This window comes from Megascapheus bottae, chromosome 2 (assembly GCF_031878675.1).
Source record: "Megascapheus bottae isolate mThoBot1 chromosome 2, mThoBot2.hap1, whole genome shotgun sequence".
Lineage (NCBI taxonomy): Eukaryota > Metazoa > Chordata > Mammalia > Rodentia > Geomyidae > Megascapheus > Megascapheus bottae.
The window spans coordinates 8,969,791-8,985,874 of record NC_143510.1 but is presented as its reverse complement, the minus strand read 5'-3'; the positions used below and the strand labels follow the sequence as shown (position 1 = coordinate 8,985,874).

At 40.8% G+C, this 16,084-nt stretch overlaps 1 pseudogene; it reads right to left on the bottom strand.

Annotated features, from left to right (window-relative positions):
• Positions 1–11,498: 11,498 nt before the first annotated feature.
• Positions 11,499–12,252, bottom strand: LOC150066370 (centriole, cilia and spindle-associated protein pseudogene; annotated as a pseudogene).
• Positions 12,253–16,084: the final 3,832 nt, after the last annotated feature.

Here is a 16,084-nt window from a genome sequence, read left to right as displayed (position 1 = left end):
TTTTAAAGTAAATGGTCACAAAATAATTCTGGTTAGAGTTCCTTAGTACACATTTGTGGACAAATAATGTTTGTGGTGGGATTTGAAAGGTGACTATTCCTTTGTTAGCTAATAGAATGCTGAGTAAGAGTGAAATTAAATTTCAGGTCCACACAATGATGGGTCATTACTATGCAGAAGGAAGGGGAATTAGGAAATGTAGAGAGACAAAATAGATACGAAATGGCAGATGCGCTCTATTTCTAGTAGAACAGGAAGGCTTCTATTTCTTTCATTGAGGAAGGGGAAGAAATCATTCCACCCAGTTTTGACAAGAAATACATAACTGCTTCTTTTAATATATAAGGGACAGAAATATATTTCTCACAGTCCAAGGCACCATCATATGTCATCTAATGTCAGTCTTCTTGCTGTATCCTCAAGTGTCAGAAGGCAGAAAGGGCATCCAAACTTTGGATGTATTTGTCTATGTTGTTGTAGTTTTGGTGAATATTAAGAATTTCTTTAAAACCTTTCCCAGACCATCCACAAAATCATAGATCAGGTTAGACTTCAATTCTATCCATTTCCTCATTGAAGGCATGGAAACAAATGTTTTCCCTAATAATCAATTGTTTAGGTAGGGCAGGAAATAGGAGAGAGTATCTGTGATGAATAGTGACTTTTTTTTAACAACAAAATGTGCACTTTTCTGGGTACTGGTATCTCAAGCCTGTAATCCTAGCTACTCAGGAGGCTGAGATCTGAGGATCACAGTTCTAAGCCAGCCTAGGCATTAAAGTCTGTGAAACTCTTATCTTTAATTAGCCACCAGAAAACCAGAAGTAATGCTATGGCTCAAGTAGTAGAGTGGTAGCCTTTAGCTGAAGAACTCAGACCCGAGTTCAAGCCCAATACCCAACAGAAAAAAACAAAAAAAGTACACTTTATGATATCTTAAAATTGTTACATGTTTAATGATGTTCCTTGTAACAAATGTAATTTACCAGTGGTTCTATGGAAAATCAAGGTGTACAGGTGCTTGTGTCTATGCTTAACTGGATTTTTTAATTAAAGAATTTATTAACATTGCTTTTTATATCATATTTCAAATGACATGTTTAACAAATGAATATTCAAGAAGAGAATCTCTCTATATAATCACTGGCACTTAGTTTTTAGAACATAATCAAAATTAGGCTGAGGGTTTTTATATCATAGATACATATTAATTTATGAAATAAAACATTATGTCTATAGAGTCATAGGTTTTTATGTCTATGTATTTATGTTTATATTTCCAATACCATGTCCATAGCTTTGGGTATGCAGTTATTGGGTCCTCACTCTTGTACTCTTTAGATTTTATAGCCACATATTAAGGATACCATGTGCCTTTTGTTCCTTTGGTCCTCACTTGTCTCATTCAACATGATTCGCTCTAGATTCATCCACTTCCATGCAAATGCCAGTATTTTATCTTGTCTGTTGGCTATGTAGAATTCCTTTGTGTGTGTGTGTGTGTGTGTGTGTGTGTGTGTGTGTGTGTGTGTGTGTGTGTATCACATTTTCTGTACCCATTCATCTGCAGTAGGGCATCTGGGTTGTTTCCATCACCTGGCTACTGTGAATAGTGCAGAGATAAACATAGCTGAGCAGTGTCCTTATCAGATCTTGGGTTATGGTGTTCAGGGTAGATGCCTAGAAGTGGTATGGCAGGATCGTAGGGAAGGTCAATTTTCAGTTCTTTAAGAAACCTCCACACTGCTTTCCAGAGTTTACAATCCCACCAGCAGTGTAGTAGTAGTAGTGTTCCTTTTCCTCCACAACCCCGCAAACAACTGTCATTGTGTGAGTTCAAAATCTTGGCCATTCTTGTTGGGGTAAGGTTGTTTTTATTTGCATTTCCTTTATCATCTTGGATGATGAGCATTTTCTCATATGCTTTTCTGCCATTTTAATCTCTTCTTCTGATAAGTCTCTCTTTAGTTCCCTTGCCCATTTAGTGAATGGTTTATTGGGTTTGGGGGTGATTAGTTTCTTGTGTTCCTGTAGATACTGGATATTAAGCATTTGTCAGATGTATTATTGGTAAATTTCTTTTCTCAGTTGGTTGGCTGTCTTTCTACTTTAGTAGATATGCTTTTATCTGTGCAGAAATTTTTTATTTTTAGGTCATCACATTTATCAAGTCTCTCTCCAATCTGTTGTGACCCTGGGATTCTGTTCAGGAATTTTTTGCCTGTGCCTATGAGTTCCAGAGTCTCTCCTACTCTATCACGTATCAGTTTCACGGTTTCCGGTCTGACATTGAGGTATTTAATCCACTTTGAGTTAATGCTTGTGCATGTCGAAAGGCTAGGGTCAATTTTTATTTTTCTGCTTGTGGCTGCCCAGTTTTGCCAGCACCAATAATTGAATAGACTGTGTTTGTTCCACTGTGTATCTTTGGCTCCTTGTCAAATACAAGTTGCCTATAGGTATGTGCTTCTATTTCTGGGTCTTCTATTCTTTTTCACTGATCTTCTGGTATATTTTTGTGCCAATACCAAGCGGCTTTTGTTATTATGGCTCTATAGTAGAGTTTGAAGGCTTGTATTGTAATGCCACCTGCATTGCTCTTTTTGCCTAGAATTGTCTTGGCTATTCTAGGTCTTTCTTGTTCCATATGAACTTTGGATTGTATCTTCTATTTCAGTAAAGAATGTCTTTGGGATTTTGATGGGGATTGCATTGAATTTATATATCAATATTGGCAGTAGAGCCATTTTCACTGTTACTTCTTCCTAGCCATGAGTATGGGATGTCTTTCCATTTCTTAGTGTCCCCTTTAATTTCTTTCGTTAGGCTTTTATAGTTTTCATTAAATAATTCCTTTACATCTTTGGTTAAGTATATTCCTAAGTATTTTATTCTTTTGGGGGCTGTTTCAAATGGGATCATTTTCTTGATTTGGCCTTCTGTTTATGTATTGTTGGTGTACAGGAAGGCTACTGACTTCTGAAGGTTAATTTTGTATCCTGCCACTTTGCTAAAATGGTTTATTAATTCCAAGAGTTTGGTAGTGGAGCTTTTTGGGTCACTCAAATTGAGGATCATGTCATCTGGGAATAGAGATAGTTTAATTTCTTCTTTCCCTATGTGGATCCCTTTGATGTCCTTTTCTTGCCTTATTGCTCTGGCTAAGGGTTCCAGCATATATTGAAGAGAAGTGGAGAGAATGGGCATCCCTGTCTAGTTCCTGATTTTAAGGTAAATGGTACCAGTCTTTCACTGTTTAGTATAATACTGGCTGTAGGTTTTTCATATATGGCTTTAATTATTTTAAGGAATGTACCTTTTATTCTTATTTTTTCTAGTTCTTTCAACATGAGAATGTATCCTTAGCTCTATTGATGTGATGTATTACATTGATTGATTTGCGAATGTTAAACCAGCCTTGCATCTGTGGGATGAAGCCTACTTGATCATAGTGTATGATTTTTAAATTTGTTTCTGGATTCTGTTGCCTAATATTTTATTGAGGCGTTTTGCATCTGTGTTCATTAGAGAGACAGATCTGTAGTTTTCTTTTTGTGTTGGGTCTTTCCTGGTTTGGGGATGAGAGTAATATTAGCCTCATAAAATGAGTTTGGTATTGCTCCTTCTGTTTCTATTTCTCGGAAGAGTTTCAAGAGTATAGGTGTTATTTCATCTTTAAACGTCTTGTAGAATTCCGCAGTGAAACCATCTGGACCTGGGCTCTTTTTGGTTGGCATTTCCCTGATTGCTTCCACAATTTCATTGTAAGAGATTGGTTTGTTCAATTTGTTTACCTCTTCATTGTTCAGTGTGGCCTATATTTATTTAAGAAATTATCCATTTCTATTAGATTTTCTTGTTTCTTTGAATAGAGGCCCTGGTAGTACTTGTTCATTATGGACTGAATTTCTTGAGTATCAGTTGTGATTGTTCCCGTGGGGTCTCTAATCTTGTTTGAGTCTCCCCCCCTCCTTTTTTTGATTACTCTTGCCAGGGGTCTGTCAATTTTGTTGACTCTTTCAAAGAACCAAATTTTGATTTATCGATTTTGTGTATAGTAGATCTTCTTCCAATCTCTGATATTTCTGATTTTATTTTTGTTATTTCTGTCCTTCTAGTTGTTTTAGAATTAACTTTTTCTTGCTCCTCTAGGTGTTTCAGTTTCTTTTTTAGGTCATGTCCACAATCATCTCCTTGAATAGAGTCATATTTCGTGTCTCTACAGGTGTCATTTCTTGGAATGGTGATGTCTCTCTCGTCCCCTTGCTCTTGTTTCCTTTTGGGCTTTGTGTGAGACTTTGATTATTTATATATGTTGTAATTCGTCCTTGCACTTTGTGAGGCATCGAGGACTGTTGTTGGAGGTTCGCTCTGTGGTCGGTAGGTGGCGGTCTTTACTTGGTTTGGGACCTGTGGTTCTGGGAGTCTGTGTATACCTGTGGTTCTTAGCCAGCTTGGTTCTGCAGCTGACTAGGTCAGAGTCTGTAGATTTTACAGGTGTTTGGCCTGTTCCCAGAGATTGTGTGCTGCTGTATGGCTAGCTCTCAGCCCAAGCAGTGACCCCACAGTGGGCCGTAGAATGGAGATGTGCACTTCAGTCTCAGCTAGCTCGAAGGAGGACTAGTTTTCCTGCCCTGTTCCCGAGGGCGGGGCCCAGTCAGGGGCCTGGAGTTTGGGATTTTCTGGTAGCTCTCAGCTACATCCCTCTGACTGGTTTCTGCCCAGTTCCCACGATTGGGGCCCAGCCGAGCACGTGGGCTTCACGGAGCCACGCCTTTCTAGCTCTCAGAGGTCAAGCTTGGCCCCTGTGGTCTGTCCTTGAGTTCCCTGCTGTGTGTCAGCCCCTTTTGCAAAGAGTCTGTCTGTGACTCTGTGGGGGGCCCCTAGGTGCTGTCTTGCTGGAGACTCCCAACAGGAGGTTTAGGTCAGTCAGATGCTGGCTCCCAGACTCCCGAGCACCCCCACCCATGGTTGGAAGGCAGGGTCTCAGAGCCCCTCAGTCTCCAGGTTCAGTGGCCCAGAAGAGGGGGCTGTTGAGCAGGTGGGAGCAGGGACACCTCAGCCCCCTTTCCTGGGGTGCTGAGTCTTTAGTGTCCACCTGCCTGTCAATCTCCAGTCAATGTCCTGGGGGAGGGGGCTGCTGGGGGAAGGGACTGGATTCTGAGTTCCTTGCTCTCCTGCACTTGCCAGTCTTTCTTGGGCAGGGTGGAGGGTCTGGGTTAAGTTCTGTAGCATGCCACCAGCTCTGCTTTCCTGATGATTTGGGGGAACATGCTGGGCTACTTACAGGGTTAGATGTGAGCTGCTCTGTGGTGTTGGAGGGTCATTCCCTTCCCCTCTGGTCTGCGCTGCCGTCTGTGCTGTCCGAGCCGTCTTGCGGGTTACTGCATCTGGATTCTGCTGCTTGTTTGTGTAGCTGGAGGTCAGGGCTTCCCAGCCTGGTGCCCTCCGCCTCGCTTTTGTGGCGTGGAGCCAGTGGCGAGGGGTGGGGGCAGGGTCCTCGAGTTTCGAATTCTTTGAGAACATTGGCTATAAGCTTTATCTGGATTTCTTTTCTGATTTGTGTACTTCTCCATTGCTTTTTGAACTTGTTGTGGATTTCTTAAGATAGTAGGCCTGTGGGATTCCCCAATTCTCTCTTTTTGAGCGACATAGCTAGGGTGCATCCCTATTGTCTCAGTTCCATCTTAGACCCCCTGCTTAACTGGATTTTATAAAAAAAAATACTGAAAGTAAGGGAAGTTTCTTCTACACCTATAAGGATGGCAGGAAAATCAACATGAAGCTGCTTTTTTACAGTTGAGTGTCACTAACCTTATTTTTTAAACATTCTGTAGATAGCAGTTTGTGTGTGCATGTGCACTCATGCATGTCAGTGTATGACCACCTGCCCCACTGGGGCTCTAATGCAGGGCCTAGACTAGTGCTTTTACTCTCAAGGCTGCAACTCTGCCACTTGAGCCGCATGTGCACTTCCATAGACTTGAGTTTAAATGGAAGGACTTTGGGGCACAGTAGAATGCCTTTAGTAACCAACAGGATTTTATTTACATTTGTATCCCTTGCATTGATCAGATTATTAAAGGCCTTCAGTGTTTCTGAACTAGGTCTATCATTCATATGTGTGGATGCAAAACACCTGCCTTAGATACTGAGGATGTGGAATCCTTCAAAAACTAGACATTGTACATCAATGTACTTAATCTTTGTAACACCCCAATATAACCTCCATATTCACAGACACCGGGCAGTACGTAATTCCAAACAAGATTAAGAAGCATTGCTTTTCAAAGCTTTCATTGTTTCATTTCAGGGAGTTTGTTTCGTGATGATAGAATGATCTACTTACAGAGACTGGATAGATAGGACTGGAAATCTCAATTTTATAGGTGAATAGTTTTTTGAGGGGAAAGCAGGCAAACAGAAAAAATAGCCAAAGGACAAAAACTAGACATTGTACATCAGCGTACTTAATCTTTGTAACACCCCAATATAACCTCCGTATTCACAGACACCGGGCAGTACGTAATTCCAAACAAGATTAAGAAGCATTGCTTTTCAAAGCTTTCATTGTTTCATTTCAGGGAGTTTGTTTCATGATGATAGAATGATCTACTTACAGAGACTGGATAGATAGGACTGGGAATCTCAATTTTATAGGTGAATAGTTTTTTGAGGGGAAAGCAGGCAAACAGAAAAAATAGCCAAAGGAAGATACCAGCATCACATAAATAAATCTGAGGTCCAGCAGTTCAAGCAGTTCTAGAAGATTAGAGATTTAACTGGGATTGTGGAAGTACATGGTTGTGTGGATAAAGACGGATATTGTTAGAAACTGAGTTGCTAGCCCAGTGGCTCACACATGTGAAATCCTACTTACCCAAGAGAACAAGAAGATCTTTTTTCTAGGCCAACGTAGGAAGAAAAAACAAAGAGCACTTACCTCAGAATTAACCATCAAAACCAGCTTGAGGCATGATTCCAGTGGCACAGCACCACCCTAGCAAGGGGGAGGCCTTTGATTCAAACCCCAGTACAGCTCAGGAAAAGGGGGAAATGGAGGATGAAAGTGCTAGGTAATAGAATTTGAAAACCTAAATCTGGGAAATAGGAATACAGCTCAGTGGGAATTTCCCAATTGTAGTTCTGAACAATGATACTAAAGAGCAATGAAGCTGGCAGATGTTTAGCATCTGCACTGCTCAAGAAAGCATTAAATAAAAGCATTTGAACAGCAAACGTTGTGGCATGCCTTTCTAGTCCCAGGTTCTGGAGAAGCAGGAGCATCCATTCACACAGTAGTTTGAGGCTAGCTTGAGAAACATAGCAAGTTGTGGATGGAGGGATTGGTGGGAAAAACTGGGAAAGAGTAGGAAAGGAGTGACATTGTTCAAAAAGAAGTATACTTTTAACTAACATGAAATTGTAACCCCTTTGTACATAACCTTTATAATAACAATTAAAACTTAAATGACAAAAGGAAATATAACAAGGCCGAATTTAAAAAACAGAAACAACACCTGAATGCGCTAGGGAAGAAACAGGCACAGCTATCCAGCATCCCTGTGAGGAATACCACTGTCTATTAGGACAGAGACCTGGGTAATAATCATGAATTATTATTAAAGAGAAAGTTACCATTATTAGTCAACAACCTATTTCTTCAAAATAAATTTCAAATTTTGTGAAAAGATGAGAGAAATATACCAATAGCAGGAAAAGACAGCATAGTTGTTGGGCCTTCAAAGAGTTATTAAATGAGTAAATCATATATTGCAGACATAATATAAACAAACAACTTCAACAGTGTTTTTCTACTTAATAGTAGTTTTCAGAAAAAACTGCCCTATACAGTTTTAATTCAAATATTCATGTAGAGGTTTTTGTAGTGGGAACTACTTTTAATATGTCTTGTGTATGTGTGGTTGTGTTTTGGACTGTGTATGACTGTCCTGCAGCTTGAACTCAGAGCCTGGACACGGCCTTTGTCCTTCTCTCCTCAAAGCTAGTATTCTACTACTTGAGCCAGAGGTCCACTTCTGACTTTTTGGTTGGTAATGAATGATAAGTGTTTCAAATACTTTCCTGCCCACAGTTGGCCTTAAAAGATGACCTCAATTCTCAGCCACCTGAGTAGCTAGGTTTATATGAGTCAGCTACCAATGCCCAGTCTTTTTTTTTTTGCCAGACCTGGGCTTGAGCTCAGGGCCTAAGCCCTGTCCTTGGACTTTCTCAAGGCTAGAGCTCTACCACTTGAGCCTCAGCACCACTTCCGGCTTTTTTCTATGTATGTGGTACAAAGGAATCGAACCTGGGTCTTCATGCATGCTAGGCAAGCACTTTAACCACTAGGCCAAACTCCCGGCCCTGCCCAGTGTTTTTTTTTTAAAAAATTCAAGTTTCTATTACTTTATTAAAATATTAAGAGGTTGGCCAGAAGTTTGGCTTATGGGTGGAGTCTGGCCTAGGGTGAGGTCAACCAGTTGTCCCTCGGAGGCTTGAGGTTCAGTAGTTGTCTGGAGATGTGATAAGATTTTTTAATGCACTTTTAAGTATTACTTTAAAACACTGGAGATTTAACTGAGTAGTAGGGGGTGGGATTTCCTTGTGCCAGGTCTTGGGTTTGCTCTCCAGCACCAGAAAAAGTGCATAACACATTAGAAGTTTTCAAAAGAAATTGAGAACATTTAGAACTTAATAGGAATTCTCTGTCATATCTTGTTCCTTGCCTAAGAACTTTCCTTAAAGTCATTCACAGTGTTTCTCTATATTGCCTGAAATCAGAGTAATGTTTTACCAAATATAGCCTATCACTAATCTTTGGGTAGAGATAGACTATTACATGCCAAGGAAAAGATTAAGAGGAAAAAAGGTAGTAGGAAATGTAAACAAGGCTATCAATTCAAGGGGATAGAGAATTGTTACAGGTGAATGGTGTGCAGAACCTGGGATATAGAAATCACTTCTTTCCTTTTTTGCCAGTCTCGGTGCTTGAACTCAAGGCCTGGGCACTTTCCTTGGGCTTTATCAAGGCTAGGACTCTTATCACTTGAGTCACAGTACCACTTCTGGCTTTTTCTGTATATGTGATACTGAGGAACTGAACCCAGGGCTTCCTGAATGCTAGGCAAAAACTATACCACTAGGCCATACTCCCAGCCTAGAAATCATTTCTTTTTTTGTTTGTTTGTTTGTATTGATTTATTCATTGTTCATGTACACCAAAATTCTTTTAAAATTGCGTTCATTTGTCCTCAATTTAATTAAAAACGAGGAAAAATTAGCCAGTGTTGCCTTCTCCATGTGCCTCCATCTGGAGTTTTCAGTGGTGAGCATATTAACTGAAGTCTGTTTTCTACGCCAGAGAAGGCTTGGCTGCTCCATGTGGAGATTTCAGAATCCTGGCTGCCACTAGCATGTCCACACCTCCCCACGCATGTTTCTCAGACAGTGTGGTGCAACTGGAAATTGAGTTGAATGGGAAGAACAGACTTATGAGTCCTGGCTTTACATAAATAATTCTCACAATCCTACACCATCCCACCCATTCACAGGAACTCTGGGACCTGCAGTAATTAAAGATGATTAACACTAAGATTCACCAGAATCATTAACAAGGTTGTGTTGGACAACATACAGAATTTCCTCTTATTAAATATACATTTCAGTGATTAGAAAGCTCTCCACATAAAAGAGACTATACAAAACTATGCAAATACCTTTTAAAGTTTTTTTTAAAAAAACATGATTCTTCAAAATGCATTTTCAAAGCTTAATATATTACAAGACAACACTATGTGATGATTTTTTTTGCCAGTCCTGGGCTTGAGCTCAGGGCCTGAGCACCGTTCTTGGACTTTCTCAGGGCTAGAGCTCTACCACTTGAGCCTCAGCACCACTTCTGGCTTTTTTCTATATGTGGTACTGAGGAATCGAACCCGGGTCTTCATGCATGCCAGGCAAGCACTCTACCACTAGGCCAAACTCCCGGCCCCTACGTGACAATTTTATATGGAATGAAATCAGTTTGTATTCTAAAAAGTGAACACTGACCTCCAAGACACAGAATAAAAATATCCAGGGAATGTTTAGCCTGGTGTCCAACACCAGATTCTCACCCAGCACCTTCAAGTGCAGAGCTGACACAGATGAAGGGTGGCTCTCTACATGAGAAACCATGGGACACACTCATCCTTCTACAAGATCCCTCTCTGCAGGATAGAGAAGACCAGCGGATTGAGGGAAGCCTGTTTTCCTTCAGATCATTTTTTTCTACCCTAAAGGCAAATGCCCTGAAGAATAAGCCACTGTTTAAGTACATCTGTCCCACCTGCTAGCCAGGAATCAAATGGTAGACAGCCTAACAAACATCCACCATTGGGGTGGGGAGCATAGCATAGTGGTAGAGTGCTCATGTAGCATGCACAAAGGGCTTGATTCCTCTGTACCACATACTCAGAAAAAGCCAGAAGTGGTGCTGTGCCCCATGTAGCAGAGCGCTAGCCTTGAGCAAAGTGTCCAAGGACAGTGCTCAGGCCCTGAGCTCAAGCCCCAGGACTGCAAAAAAAAATATATATATATATATCCATATCTATCATCATTGAGACTGCAATATGCTCTCTGTAGAGAAAACAGAGATGGCCATGCCTGGCCCTCATGGCTTCATTAAATGTAAATTCCGACTATACATTCTAAATGCCATTGCCAGCTACTGAAGAAGAGGCAGGTGTCCACAGGGAGTGGGTGGCTAGCCAAACACCAGACTAACAATAACTGACTGTACCTGATGTGTTCTAAAAACAAACCTTGCAAATTAAAGTTAAAATTCTGACTCAAATCTCATCACTGTTCTAACCCTCTGTATTTACTTAACTCACTAAGATGTATTTAAACTATTAAACTACTACATAAATGCCTAGATAATCATTGAAAGAGAAAGTAACCCTCACCCTGCCCAAATAGTACAATCTACACAGAAAGTGATGCAATCTGAAAAATAAATACGTTGCTTAATTTTTCAGTAGCTACCAAAGTTTTAGTCTCCTTACAAATGGAATAAATTATAGTAATGAAAATCATTTTTCATTTGATACTTGTATGCAAAGAAAACTATACATAGTTAAAAAAGAAAAAATAGAGCACTGTGCTGCAGGACGAAACAACCCCACAAGCAACAGAATGCAGCGCTACTCAGAACCAAAAGCACTGGGCTCTGCTACACTAAAGGAGATGTCTGTTAGGAAGCATCTGCAGCTGTTTAAAGGCATTTGGTGTACCTTAAAAGATAAAGATGCTTTAAAATTCCTTCAAGAATATCAGAGATTCAGAGACTTGTCTTTGTAAGTAACCAAATGTCTATGGCTTTGACTCTCTCCCTACTACTGAGGTTGGCAACCAATATTCACCAAAATAAATTTCCCTAAGAAAAGCCTGGCATATTCAGCATGTTTCTTCAAACAACTGGTTTCATTTTTCTCTTCTTTTGGAACAAGCTGGTCCTAGGCCCTTGCTGAGTAACAACGCATGTACTCTGTCATCCATGGGTTCTCAGCGGAGACCTTCACCTTCCTACTCTTGTCCACATCCACAGAGTGAGCACGCTGTCTTTGAGCAGCCAGTTTCCTTTTCTCCATCTGTCTTCTGTTCTTGGCTCTTAACGCTGATTCATGAATCTCATTCACAGAGGCGGACCCACAGACATTGTGGGTCTTCTTATTCCCTGTATCCATCTGTTTCTCTCCCCAGCCATAAAGAGCAAATGGGTGCTTGTTATCCTTTATTTGACTTGAAGACCTCTGGGGACTTCTGACTGGTTTCTTATTCTCTAGAGCAAACAAGGTGCTTGGCCGCTGCCCAGCTTTGACACTGGTGGGTGTCTTGTCACATGTGTCTTTTGTTCTGGGTTCTGGTTTTTCTTCTCCATCTTTCACTGGCAATGCTGACAGCGCTGCGTCTGGCTTGTCCTTGTCTTCGGGGTCCCTGGCCTCCACGTCCGGCAGCTCCGGCTTCACCCGCGCCGAGGGCAGCCAGGGCTCGGGGGACGCCGCGGGGCTGGACGCGGCCGAGCCATCGAGCCATCCAAGGTGTGGTCCGGGCCCCAGGCGTTCCAGAGCCAGGGCGCGTGCACCTGCTCCAGCAGCCCTCGGCCCAGGCCTTAGCGCCACAGCTCGCGGTAGCAGGCCACGAACTCGTCCCAGCGCGGCTCCGGTAGCGGTTCATGTACTCACTCTTCACGCCACTGTCCAGGGACATGGTGGTGCCGAGCCGGCCCGCACCGCTGCCCTAGAAATCATTTCTTTAGGAAAAATCGTAATGGTATTTTTGGATGACCCCAGCCCCAACTCATCTGATTTAATGAATTCTAGAATGAGCTACAAACCTTGGAGGCCTCAGTAAAATCCACCCCTCATTCCAGCTTCCACAACGAGCATAAGTAGGTGGCTAGATGTGCCATAGAATGGTGGCACTGTCAGACTCATCATGCCTGATCCAGGGGGGACTGACACTCAGTGAATAAAAAAGGACAACATCATTCCAACATCTCTTCTAAGCTTCCAACTTCATTTATAAGCTGAAATTAAAAGGGCATTGACTTTGGAATTAACCACTTCATGTATAGTTTCTGATTGTATTATTTAGCACACTATTTTGTCCTTTCATTTTTAATTTCTCCATAACAATAGAGGTTATGCTGTCTTGATGGAGTTCTTATGAAGATTAAATTAGAAAATACATGAAAAGCTCAGGAAATATTGGCCCTGCATGTTCTTATCTGTAGTTAACCTCTTTTTCTTGTTTTAATTTTCCTCTCACTATTTAGATCTATCTAGATCATTTGCTGTCGATTTCTACTGGCTCCTTTGTTTCTTTCAGTGACTCTGGGTAATGAGTAGGATTCTTTTATTCCTTCAAATTTACTGCCACTAGAGGGCGACGCGGAGGAAACACTGCCAGTACTTCTTGTTTTAAAAGGTAGAATGATAGTTAAATAAAAGCATGTAATAAACTCATATGTTGCACTGAAACTTATCTGTATAAGTAATTTTTAAAGGTCTCTTTAAAAACAAGAATGTAGGCCTGGTGTGGTGGCTCACGCCTAGAACCCTTGGTTGGTAATTGGGAGTCTGAGATCTGAGGATCACACTAGCTTTGTCAGGAAAGTCCTCAAGACCCTTACCTCCAAGTAACCATCCAAGAGCCAGAAAGGGTGCTGTGGCTCAAGAGGTAAAGCGCTAGTCATGAACAAAGAAGCTTAGGAATAGCACCTTGGTACTGTGGTCAAGCCGCAGGACTGGCATACATATGCACACAGCAAGCAAGCAAGTAATAAGGTTTTCTAAATCACTGTCTATTCTCTACATATCTATACTTAAAAATAGATTTTATTTTCTCACCCATGATGTGTTTGTTTTAAAAAAAGATACACAACAGCAAATGACTCTTTTTTTTAAAAAAAGGATTAATTGTGAATATTATAAAATCAAAATGAAATTTACATTGTTATTAAAATGGAAATACTTTAGACGCATTCTTATTTTTACCTTAACTGCCAACAAATTGAATGTTGTCTGCACTTAGTTCTCTGAGCTACTTTAAATATTCAATGACTTAACTTTAAACAACCATATGTTCTAAAGTATGTAAACATTATCCACAAAAAGTATGTTTACCTATGAATAACTAGAAACCGTGGAATAGCAATATTTCAAAGGAACAAAAGTAGACATATCTATTGTAAACATTTCAAATCGACTTCTAGCACCCAATTCAGAAAGAACCCTTTATATTGATTCAGTTCCCTTTTACATAGATTGTGCGTGCTGGGGAAGTTTTATAAGTTTCCTGCTTCTCTTTGCTTCTTGCACTGTTGCCTCATTTGAGCAATGCTGCTGTGATTCCCCTGGGGACATCCCCACTCAACTGCAGACAGTTACACCTCTGCAGTGCTGCTGCTGTGACAGAGCTGTCTGTGCCCTAGATAACCAAGAGACAATGGAACTGCCAGGCCAGCACTCTAACATCTCACCACTTCAAAAACGTTCTGTTCTATTTTCATGTTCAAGTTACACCTTGAGAAAGGCCCATACAATGTGATTTAAGATCCTTAATGTTATTAAGACCCATGTGTGTGTATTTGTGTGTGTGTGCATAACCAGTGGGGAGGAACAGGTGTTGGTAAATACAGTTTTGGGGTAATAGTATTAAGTGAAAATGGTCAATCAAATTATAATGGTGGTAGTACATACACATCCTAGTGATTGCAGGTTTGAGGCAGGAGGATCATCAACCTGAGACCAACCTTGCCTACGTAGGGAATCCCTGTTAGGAAACAAGTGACCCCCATCGTACCTCCCCAACACAGATTGCAACAAACCCCAATTTTTCATCTCATTACAAAGAAAACTTCAATAGACCCAGGTTTCAGAGTTTCCTGGGAAATGGAAATTCCCCTGAGAAGGTGAAAGAGAAGAGGAAGGAAGAATACAGACAGCATGAAGAAGTCCTAGGTCTCCAGGACCTGCATCCCCTCCTCTCTTGGTGAATGCCACCAACTCATATTAGCATTGTTCTGTCTCCTCTCAAGTCCCCGGCTTCTTCTCATGTCCTCTTTCTCTGTGCAACTTTTAGGGAAGGCATAGTGGTGAAGTAGACACTCCAGAGGTTTTAGAGCCCTTGGGAGATCTAGATAGTGGTTCTGTTTTTGAATGGCCATCTTCCATGCAACTTCCCATTCAGGAACCAGGAGGAAGTATTGGAAAGGCCAAGAGGCCAGCGTGCCACCTAGCATTTGGAAAGGATAACAGTTATCCTAGGTATATGTATGTGACTCTTTGCCTCTTTCATCTGCTAATACCCCATTTCTTTACTCACTCATTCTGTCATTTATTTCACAAATGTATAATAAGTAACTAGTATTCATAAGAACACTGAGTTTCTTGTCCTCTATCCACTTAGGGTTAGGATCTATAAACCCAAACAGACATTCCATTCAGAATTATTCTTCCTTCTTCCAGACCCTAACCCAAAGCTGTGTCTTCTAAGGGATACTGATAAGATTTCATTTATATACTTGATTCTAGTATGTGCATGATTACTGTAACCATATTCCAAGCTTTCTCCTTAACACTTTATACAAGTAACCTGCTATGGGCTAAGCACTGCTGTTACCTACTAAATCTGTCTGCAGTCAGCTAAGTATTTCTGGTATCTCTGCACTGAAAATAGGAAAAGCTAAACCAGGGTAGCAGCTTTGGCTCACACTTGTGTTCCTCACTACTCAGGAGGCTGAGGTTTTGAGGATCATCGTTCAAAATCATGGTGTCTGAGAGTCTTCACTTTCAGAATAACCAGCAAAAGATGAGCTGGAAGCATAGTTCAAAGTGGTAGAGCACCCACATGTGAGGCCCTGAGATTAAACTGAAGTATGACAGAAAAGAAAAGAGAAACCTAAGATACAGGGGTAAAGTACAGCACAGTTGAGAAGGCAGCATTCCTAGAAGCACTCCTCCTCCAGGGCCAGTTTTATAATGAGTGTGCAAGCCTACATGTGAGGTATGGGGTAGAGGTGCTGCATTTCTTATGTGTTGTATTACTCACTGAGATTGCCTTTTCAATTTGGATTGACCATATTGTTCTTACCATCAGGAGTCAGTTGTCATTAGGCTTATTCTGTTAGTACTGAATTTTATACATATCCATTTATAAAACAAAAATACGTTTGGCGACGTGGCTTTCCTCTATAATCCTAGCTACTCAGGAGGTAAGGTAAGGGATAAGGTGCACCCTAGCTCTAGGCAAATTCAGGAGACCCTTACTCTGTGGAATTCCTTTAGTACGTGTACCCTAATGTTATTTGTGTTATTGTTCACAATAAGCAAGGCATGGAATGAGTGTAAGTATCTGTTAATATATTTATATATATATGTATTAAACCATAATATACACACACAAATCCATATATATGGATATTTATAAGCTATATATAACCACCAAAAATACACGTGTACATTTATATTTGCTTTATGTCATATATAATGGTACAATACATATAAAATGTATTATGTTAATTACATATATGTATAAT